The 9,892-nt window shown below is 30.0% G+C and overlaps 1 long non-coding RNA gene across 1 annotated transcript; it reads right to left on the bottom strand.

Annotated features, from left to right (window-relative positions):
• Positions 1-3,987: 3,987 nt before the first annotated feature.
• LOC111632287 lies at positions 3,988-9,892 on the bottom strand. The gene is made up of 2 exons (XR_002757835.1): positions 9,811-9,892; positions 3,988-6,372 (listed from the first exon to the last, which is right to left on the bottom strand). It is a non-coding gene; the product is annotated as an uncharacterized LOC111632287 (long non-coding RNA).

Genomic DNA, 9,892 nt, shown 5'->3' on the forward strand with positions numbered 1-9,892 from the left:
ATCAACATGACGGATAAAGACTACACGAAACGTCGTCGCTGACAATTAAACGTTAACATTGTCAAATTAAGAGAAGCTTTAGACATTAGAGACATCTAAAATTCGAAAAACATTCACAGAGAAAAAATCGGGAATAAAATATGATCCGCAAATTATTTGCTATCGACCATACTATAATCCATTTTGGAATTATGTCATTCAGGGCACTAATAGATGTTATTCGAATTTCCTTTTCCATAAAAGAAAGTAATCACTTGTTAAATATAAAAGTTTGCATTTATTAAACTACATTTTAATTTTACATTAAACTACATTTTAATGAATAGAAAGTTAGGTTTACTCTTAAAATAATAATTATTATTTTCTGGCCCATCATGATAGGGGATTGATTATCTAACAAAAAAAATCGTCCATTACTGACAATTGTGGAATTAAAAATTCGAATAAGCATGCCAACTGCGAACTGCACACAATGTTAAATAAAGTTCTTTTCACATCAACATTTTCTTATCCTAATTTACAAAATTTACACACAATATAAATCCAAAAGTAAACCGAACTTTTGATAAAACTTTACTTATTAACCCGTGTTAATAGTATTTTATAAAATACCACCTTCAAAGGAAATATCTGATGTAGCTACGCACTTTGCTTTCCCCATACATTTTTTGACATCTTTAAACACACTAACTGCTTTCATCAGCGAATATCTAACCAAGAATGACTTAACAGTGCTTTTCCAATTTCCATTCATATGCTCCACTGTTTTAGTATCAGATAAAACTATTTGTTTATTTCTGTCTGTTTCGCTGCCGTCGTCGGAATCAGACCTAGATTTAAATATCAAAGATACAAGTTTCCATATATATCAAATAGCGACGGAAAGCTTACGTTGCATATTTGATCCAACCGCACGTTACAGTCTAAGAGATTGACATGCAATATATTTCCGCATGGTATAACTTCGAACATGCCACAAGCAACCTGTTGCTATTGGATACCGAAACTTCGGTATTATCGATAGTAGTGTGACTAATCCCAGGATCTTGACTAGCATCTGGTTCGAACTCTCTCCAATTCGAATTTCCCTAGTTACATTTCGGCTCTCAAGCTCTAGACTTATTGAGCATGGGAAGTCGCGATCGAGTCTATATTTAGTTTTATTTCTAAAATGTTCTTGTGAACCTTGAAAGTGCTGTCCTATTGTAGTTTGAAACGGTAAAATTTTAATTCCATACATCATGCTAAACTAAATTACACTATACAGTCCATGTTCAACACGTTTCTTATGATCTTCAACCCAGCTTATTTTTAACAGAACTTTTACTCTTGGGATTTAATACAGAACACACGGTAATCGAAAAATTGGAAAAGCGCGACTGGCTGGCGCACTGTTTTCCAAGTCCTGACATTCTGTCTGCCCAAAAACCTTCCTATAGATAAAGTTATAATGAACTCTCTTTTTGGGGAAATTTGTAAATTGGATTAAACTGAGCTTAATAAAGAATTGCTGTAAGTCAATATTGTAGTTCCTAAGTCGGAACATAGAAGAAAAACGAAACTTAAGATAATCGTAAACGATGCTGTATTATATAGGGATACACTTTTTGTAAAGTGTCATACCGTCAACATACGTTTCCAGGCCTTTGTTATAGAAGCAAGAAAAATTACCGAATCACTAAAATCAAAAATTTTCAAGCAAGAATCGGTTGGATCAAATCTTTTACCAAGAGAAATATCAGTTTCCATGTTCTTAGTAGAGAATCCTCAAATGTTACATTATAGTTGAATACTAACAAAATATTTGATAGATGCTCCCCTTAAGCAGTTTAATAATGCTGAAACGGCTTTTTTTTATCGACAAGTTCCAAAATTTTTGTTCAGAAAGAGGGTCCTTGTAAAGGAGAAAAATTAGCGAAACAGTAACTCAAGTGTTGTTTGCTATAGAATAAAACTAAAATCCTTGGTTATTTGGTGATGCTGGTGCCCTAAAAATTTTCTGAAAAAACAAAACTGAAAAATCTTCCTGTGACATGGCACTAAAAGTAGATCGCATCACAAGTTTTGAAGTGATTAAATGACGTTAATAGAGAATGAAAATTATTTCGAATAGCAAGGCAAAAATTTTTACCATGTAACTTCAGAAAAGTGCAGCCTTAGATCAAGTGTAATTCATGTTTCAAAAGCTGCTTACTGGAAAAAAAAACTTTCAAATTCATTGCATTCAATGTTCAGTGCAATGCAATTCAATGTGAAAATTCAGATTTTTGAATTTTTACTTTCCTGACTGTTATATATAACAGAAGGAAACTATAGCGATCAGTCAAAAAAATTTTTAGACCCAAGAAACTTTAAAACGTCGAGATACGCAAAAAAAATTCGTTTTTTTCCCGTATGGATGTTTGTGGGGGGGGCACGATTTTGTTCACCCTCTTTGAAGCTTGTCCTGTACTTTTTGTCGAAAATTTCTGAAATTTTGAAGGGAGGTTTGTATATTAGAAAGATTGATACTATTAATTTTGGCCACCGAAATTTTAAATGTTACTGGGAAAGTTAAGCAAGTCGTTGCTGGATTTTTTTAACGAAATACCTTTCAGAGCTAAACGAATCCATCTAATACTGCCTAAAACGTATAAATTAAAAGGATTATCTTGAAATCTGCCACTAAGTCAACCGAAAGAACCGCTAAAAATGTTTCCCCTTACTGTTCAAAACGAAGTAGCATCAATAGATGTAATATGTTATGACGAAAATGTTAAAGAAAGAATTGGTTCAAGTGCTTAAGATATTTTAGAAATGCTAATTGATGCTGACAACTTGGGATTAAAATAAAGATATAGTTGTGAGTAAATTCGTAACATTGAGCTAAAATTAACCATGGCTTGCGACATCAAATAATGATGATGAATGTTTTTCGCCGTATGTAACAACTTTGAATCGAAGTGGCTTGAAGAAAAACAAATTAGTTGATTACTTCACCAGATTATTAAGACATTATACATACAATAATGAATTTATATACGCACTGTACACGTAGTACATGTATTAACATGTTACTTGGATAATTATGCATTAATACGACAAAGTTCTTTGTAAAATATTTGTGAAATTTATTATGACTTCAAATGTAAATACGATGTTAATTAAAAAAACAATTTTTTAGCAAATTTGTTTTTGCTTTAAAAATGTATCCGAAGTTGGATAGGAAACAATTGTACACGTGTCCTATTTCGATATTTTATCTAAATTTAAAATTTTAGACTAAAGTTTTCCCAAACACGAAAATATTTTTGTAATTAGATTACTATTTCAAATGACTCAAGTGGTTTAATTAAACTTATTTCGTAATTGTTTTAAGCAAAAATTGTTTTGTTGTATGACAAATTACATAAAATTTTTAACTACATCAATTTTAAGATTATTTCTTGACAAATAAATAAAGGGAAAAAACCGTAACTGTTTTATATATCACATCAAGAACTAAAATTAAAAAAACAAATTTATAATTTTTTAGTATTCATATTAAGAACACTTTTTGATCCCCAGGACGTTACACGCAAATGGAATTTTGTTTTTCACTGAATTTGATATTTTGTGGATTTAACCTTACACATGTGATCGTGTAAATCTTTTAAGTTAGAGAACACCATTAAATGTTCCAAAGAATTGTGATACATGTTAAGATGTGGATTAAAAAAATAAAAATGCTATTTTATTGCAAATGCAGAAAACTTTAATTTTCATAACTTAAAATTGTTTTAACTATTCCAATTTTCATTTATTTAAATTTTTATTTTAAATCTAGAAAAATTACTCTTATTTAAAATTAAAGTCATTACTTAAAACTACAATATGTTCATTACAATAAGAGCATTAACCAAATTCATAAAATATATCTCATGGCAGCACACAAATTTTGAAATGTTCAAAATAGTTAACTGTTACGAATGTTAAGATAGATTTTAAATTAAAAAAAACCACACGAAATAAATCACAAGGCCAAAAAAAGGTTTTATTTTTTCAATTTGTGCTTTTTCCATTTTCTTCTATTATTGCAGGATGTATGTTCTGCGCATGTCAGAACTACAGTAACTGCTATACTAATGTACTGCAAAATTTGTTCATTGCCAATTTTTTTTTCATACCAAGAATTCACTTTTTTTTATTCTTACTCAAACAAAAAAATAAAAAAGTCATAGTGCAAAATCTTGGAAGGAAAGATGTGAATTTTAATCTGATGGAAAAGAAAAATAAAACAGACTCTTTGCAATAAAAGTTTTGACGCTTTCCTTCCAAGATAAGCAACTATTGTTTTGGCCATCAAACAACAATACTTTACACTTCCATGGACTTTCAAAAAAGTATTGTTAAGTTTCTTCTTCTTAGGAACAAATCATGAGTAGCCAATAGTGGCCAAATTACTAATTGGCATTTTCCTCAAACCACAAAATCTGAAGATGGACAACTTGAACATACTTCCCCCAATCACAACTACTTCAGCATTCAAGATGTTTCCAGATTTTGTGGTATTTGTACCAGTAAATACAGCTATCTTCTAGGATACATTGTATTTAATTAAAGGATTACCTCAGTCTGTGAGCAGAAAACAAAAATAAGTGTTGATAACCAATGTAGCTTAGAAGAAACTGTATTATGTAGAGGATCTGGAGTTTTCTAAATTCTGTATCTTGATGTACTTCATCTTAAGGCAGTTCAGTTGTCAAAACACTCAGTTATAACCTTTGAACTTAAAAACTGTTTTAGAAAGCCAACTGTTGAAATGTCATGCAATGCTGTCCATATTAATGGCAGTTACTTGCTGCTTCAGTATTACACTATAGTTTATATAAACTTCTTGGACACCATCACCAAAGAAATAACTGAAGTCCACTTTTATTCCACATTGCTGCAATGGCAGTTCATGGGATATGAAACTGCTTTTCGTTAGCAGTAAAATTGGCACTGTGGCTTCTTTGAGAGGGTCCTTATTCTCTTCATTTTAACACTAGTCATTTTTTCCAGTTTAAGCATTCTCAGTAGCACATGTCCAAAACTGTAAACAGTGCAGCACAGAGGTTGGCTGTTTCCGTAGTTAAAGATGTCAGAGTGATTTACTATTTACATTTGTTAATGAAAGTTTCTCTGGGATTATCTGCCTAATTAGAAAATGAAATAGAAATGAATGTTTTAGGAACATATATACTTAATAAAACCCCAGATCCTCTACAAAACTCAATTGTCAAAAGATTTCAATTTTTTTAAATTTTTAGAATAATATTTTTTGCAGATTATGCCAGAGAAGCTTTCATTGAACTTTATGGTTAATACAATACAAAAATAGGTGTAGAAAACCTACAAAGTATAGACCTTGCCTGTCTGGAGATGGTATCTTTTAAGAAACCATCTTTATTTTATAGAATATCAAACAGAAATGAGAGCAAAGATTTTACACAACTGAATTGCCATGTTTTAACTGTTCTGCAAGATGACTAGTTGTGTTGAGTTATTCCAGACAAGCATGGTCTCAGACATAAGAAGCAAAAGAATGCTTCTTCAAATCTTCTCAACTAACCAAATTCAAGCTAACAATATGAAATGAATTTGATCCTTAAGAGCATTTGATTTATACTCTTAAGTTTATATATTTACAAACTAGCATCGTCTGCATACCAGATGATGCTTTCAATGAACATGACAGATGATCCAAGCTGTGCGAACATCTCGTGGCAAGGCCTTCTACCCTGTCCTAATGACGACTGAAAGTGAACTCTTTTACACAGCTAAATTTCTCATATGATACAATAAAAGTATTCACAGGCACACTAAAGTCCTTAAAAAATATTATATCCAGCTTCCATTTTTTGAAGTCTGGAAGTTAAGCCATTCAGTATTTTAAATTTTTCTTTTTTTTGCATTGTTTACAGAGTCAATGGAACACAGTTTTAAAACAAAAAGTTCAAAACTCATTTTTATGAACTGCTTTAAAAAGCATTTCACTTAGAGTGTCAAACTGCTTAACAATCTGACAAAGATCACATCAAGGGAACACAACATCAGATGCTTCTTTTTTGCTTGGAATACACACAACAATCAAGTCTGAATGATCTGAAGTTCTGTTCCCTTTTCATCACAAACACGACAAGCTTGTGATCTCCACAAGCTCAACAAATATAAATATCTAAACATGAAAATAACAGAAAATAAATACAATATAAGATTCGTCTTTCATATTTCTTTTGAATTATGAAGTGTCCATGACATCATTAACACTGTTGACAATCTTCATCACAAGAGCAGAGCAGGATTTATACAGTCTAGTCACAAGAGATCCCACAGCTGATATGCAAAAAAATGACACTGGTGATGAATACCCTGCAAGCATTAAAAAAGTTATGGCTTAATATATTATATTACATTAAAAATAAATAAATTTGGAAAGGTTTCAATAATTTGTAAGGATTCTGCAAAAATTGCAAGCAGAAGCAAAGGAATTTATAGAATGGTTACATTTTGAAACAAAATTGTGTGACAAAAATCTGAGAAAATTCTCTCAAAACAGTATTTGATAAAATTTGAATGAAAAAGTAACTTTCATTATTCCTTATTAGTTACAGATTAAAAATTATGTTATTAACCTTTCTAATAGTTATAGAGTGACAGAACAAGAGTTCAAAAAGTAGATTGACAAAAGTCCAAGGTATAAAAAAAATTAGAGTAATTTGAGTTTTGTCTAGGTTTAGGACATGATCATTTGAAATAAAAGGATCACAAATTAGCTTAAGTGGTAAAATACATTACAATTAGAAAAGATTCAGAAAATAGTGTATTTCAGAACATGAAAAAGGACATTTCTTGATTCCTCTCCAGAATCATGTGTTTAGTGCTGTAAGAATTTTTTAAACTGTAAATTTGCTTAGACTACCTTTTGAAAAAATATATATTTGTAAAAATTTCAAAAATAGACTTCTAATATTCTTTGGAACTAAAATGCTAACTGAAACATTAAATCAACGTAATACAAAAAATATTTTGCTAATTTTCAAAATATTTACACAAATAATTGTATTTTGTAAATAACATAATACTGTTTGTTCTTTAAGCTTGATTACATAGCCTGAGTGTTTAAGAAATCAAAATTTATATTAAATATTTCTTGGAAAGTACTACTCATTTGAAAAGCAATATCTTAAAAAATAAGATGTTATTTAATAAAAAATTTCTCAAACTATTGTAAATATATTTTTCCAATTGAAAACATCAGTTAATTTCTCATTTTACGAATACTCAAAAATTAAATGTCCATACACTAAAATTTTCAATGTTATAATGTGTTATACAGGTATACCTCGACTTACATCGTTTCGAGTTACATCGTTTGTCAAAAAAGTATATGGGAAAATAAAAATCAAGTTTAAGTCATTTTATTCGACTTTACGTCTGTCCACCACAAATATTGAAGTTGTAATATCACTAGAAAAGCGTTTAAAGCACACAAAATCTTATTAAAATATATACATTTACAGTACATGCATTCGTAAATTTAGATTACTTTTTTCTGTACTATATTAAAAACTAAAATTTATTTATTTGTAAGCTTAAAATAGATCCTTATTAACCATATATTATTAAATATGCATTAATAAATAAAATACAGAACCGGGAATGGTAATTTATGGTTTAGCCTAATGACAAGTAGATTCGGAGACAAGTAAATTCAACTTACGTCGCCTCTCCTGGAACCAATTACCGACGTAAGGCAAGGTATACCTGTATATGATTTTTACATGTGAACAGTTTGTAGTTAATTTCTAATTCATGCTATGTATAGTTACCAATTTTATGATGTTTATAATTCTAAAAATTTGTTCTAGGTCAAATCTGGATTTTGAACAGTTTCAGCAGAATGTCATATTGCATATTCTATCAAAAAGAGTATTTCATAAGCCAGTGTCTTATATAAGGGAGGTTCAATAAAAAACTGGAAAGTGCCATTAAATTTTGGAAGGATAAGAAATATAATAATTTTGAAAAATAAAAATGTAAGACAACAGATCAAGAGAATTGATGGTGACTTTCCAGCAGGGCACAAAGGAAGAACAGCATATTATTGTCTGATTTTTGATAAACAAGAGTATAAACACTGACATGGTTGGCAGATATAGGTACAGTAATATGAGAACTGCATGAGTCACCCAGATATATGAGCAAGAGCTCTAGATTCAAAACTTAAGAGTTCTGCAGAAGTTTCCACCACTAGGACCAAAGTGAATGCCATGGACAATTGTCCAAAGAACTGACGGTTCGGAGGCATTTAACGCATGCGCATTATAACCGCGCATGTTTTCGTAAAAAAATTTTATGTTATAACGTTGCTTTATTCCAAAACGTTAATACGCTTGAAACGGTTTGTTATTTGTATTCGAAAAAAGGATTTTAAATGTTTTAACGACCTGATGAAGACGAAAATAATTATCGTCTAAAGCGCTTGTCGATTTAGCGACATTTATTTGTAATTTAATGCTTATATGTTAAAAAAGTTTTCTCCTATTAAACGATTGGCGTGCTGTCCATTACAGTATTATAGAGAACTGACGGTTTTTGAACCTGAAGTTTTACTCATACAAAAAACTCATGCAATTGAAACGAGCAGATGTAGTACAGAGATAACAGATGAGAAGCAAGAGTGTAAACTAATTAGCAAAAATCAGACATTATTACACTGCTTTTCCTTTGTGCACTGCAGGAGAGGCACCACCGGTATTCTTGGTCTGTTGTCTTGCATTCTCACATAACAATTTTGCCAGTCAACTCTGACTTTGAAGTGTCATGTGTCAAAATTACTATATTTTAAAAGAACTATAAAAAAATGTTCATAATTGATGAAATAGTTCCCCAAATAACTAAACACACACATCACAACAAGCCTTTACTTGTAGAACACTGTTAGAGTCAGAATTTTATCTTCCTTGTAATCAATTTCCATCTGAATTTTTTTTATTACAATTTTTGTAATTTCAGTATTATGTAAATTAATGCACAGTTCTGACAGAAGTCAATTGCAGGGAGGATAAAATTCCAACTCCAGCAGTAGCCCACATGTAAAAGTATATTGCAAAGTATGTGCTTTGGACATTTGTGGAACTATTTCATCAATTATGAATGTTTTTATAATTATTTAAAATATTTATTTTAAAATTAAATGTGATGAAGCCCTTTCACAAGAAACTTATTAAAATAGTGATTACAAGTCTACTTAGCATCAAAGCTGGAATCTGTTACAAAATGTAATCAACATACCTTAAACCTCCAGAAAAAAAAAAACAGCTTCAGCAACACTAATGTTTTTAGTCATTTCAAATGACCATCAGTCAGTCAAACCAAATTAAAAAAGATTAAATATTCTTTTACAAAATGTTCAATTATAAAATATGCAGTCCACATGTAATCATCATAAATTTATGTGTGTCGTAAAAGCAGATTATATATTCTGATGTTTACTTCAAAAAGAATTTAATCCCACTTTTAAAAGTATACTAATATAAAAATCAAAATAAACCCAACAGATACTTCTGAATCCATTTCTAAAACACAAGTCAACCTTTAAATGCAATTATTCTAATTCCTATAAAAATCTGAAATCAATATATATTATATAAATTTTTTAAAAAGACAACTCAAACTATTATAAGAAATATTTGACACAAAACCTATGTGCACATTTATATAGATAAAAAAAAATTATACATAAAAAAAATTGAAGTATTAATTTTTGTCAATTTATAATATATTAATTAAAAATTATTTAGTCACCTCATGATCAGAAGTCCCAAAGAGCATTTATTTAAGTTCATCTTCATCTAACTGATATTCAGGGACATATAAACTNTTTTAA

The sequence above is a fragment of the Centruroides sculpturatus genome, unplaced genomic scaffold, assembly GCF_000671375.1.
Source record: "Centruroides sculpturatus isolate CEXI.00-Female unplaced genomic scaffold, Cexi_2.0 scaffold543, whole genome shotgun sequence".
NCBI lineage: Eukaryota > Metazoa > Arthropoda > Arachnida > Scorpiones > Buthidae > Centruroides > Centruroides sculpturatus.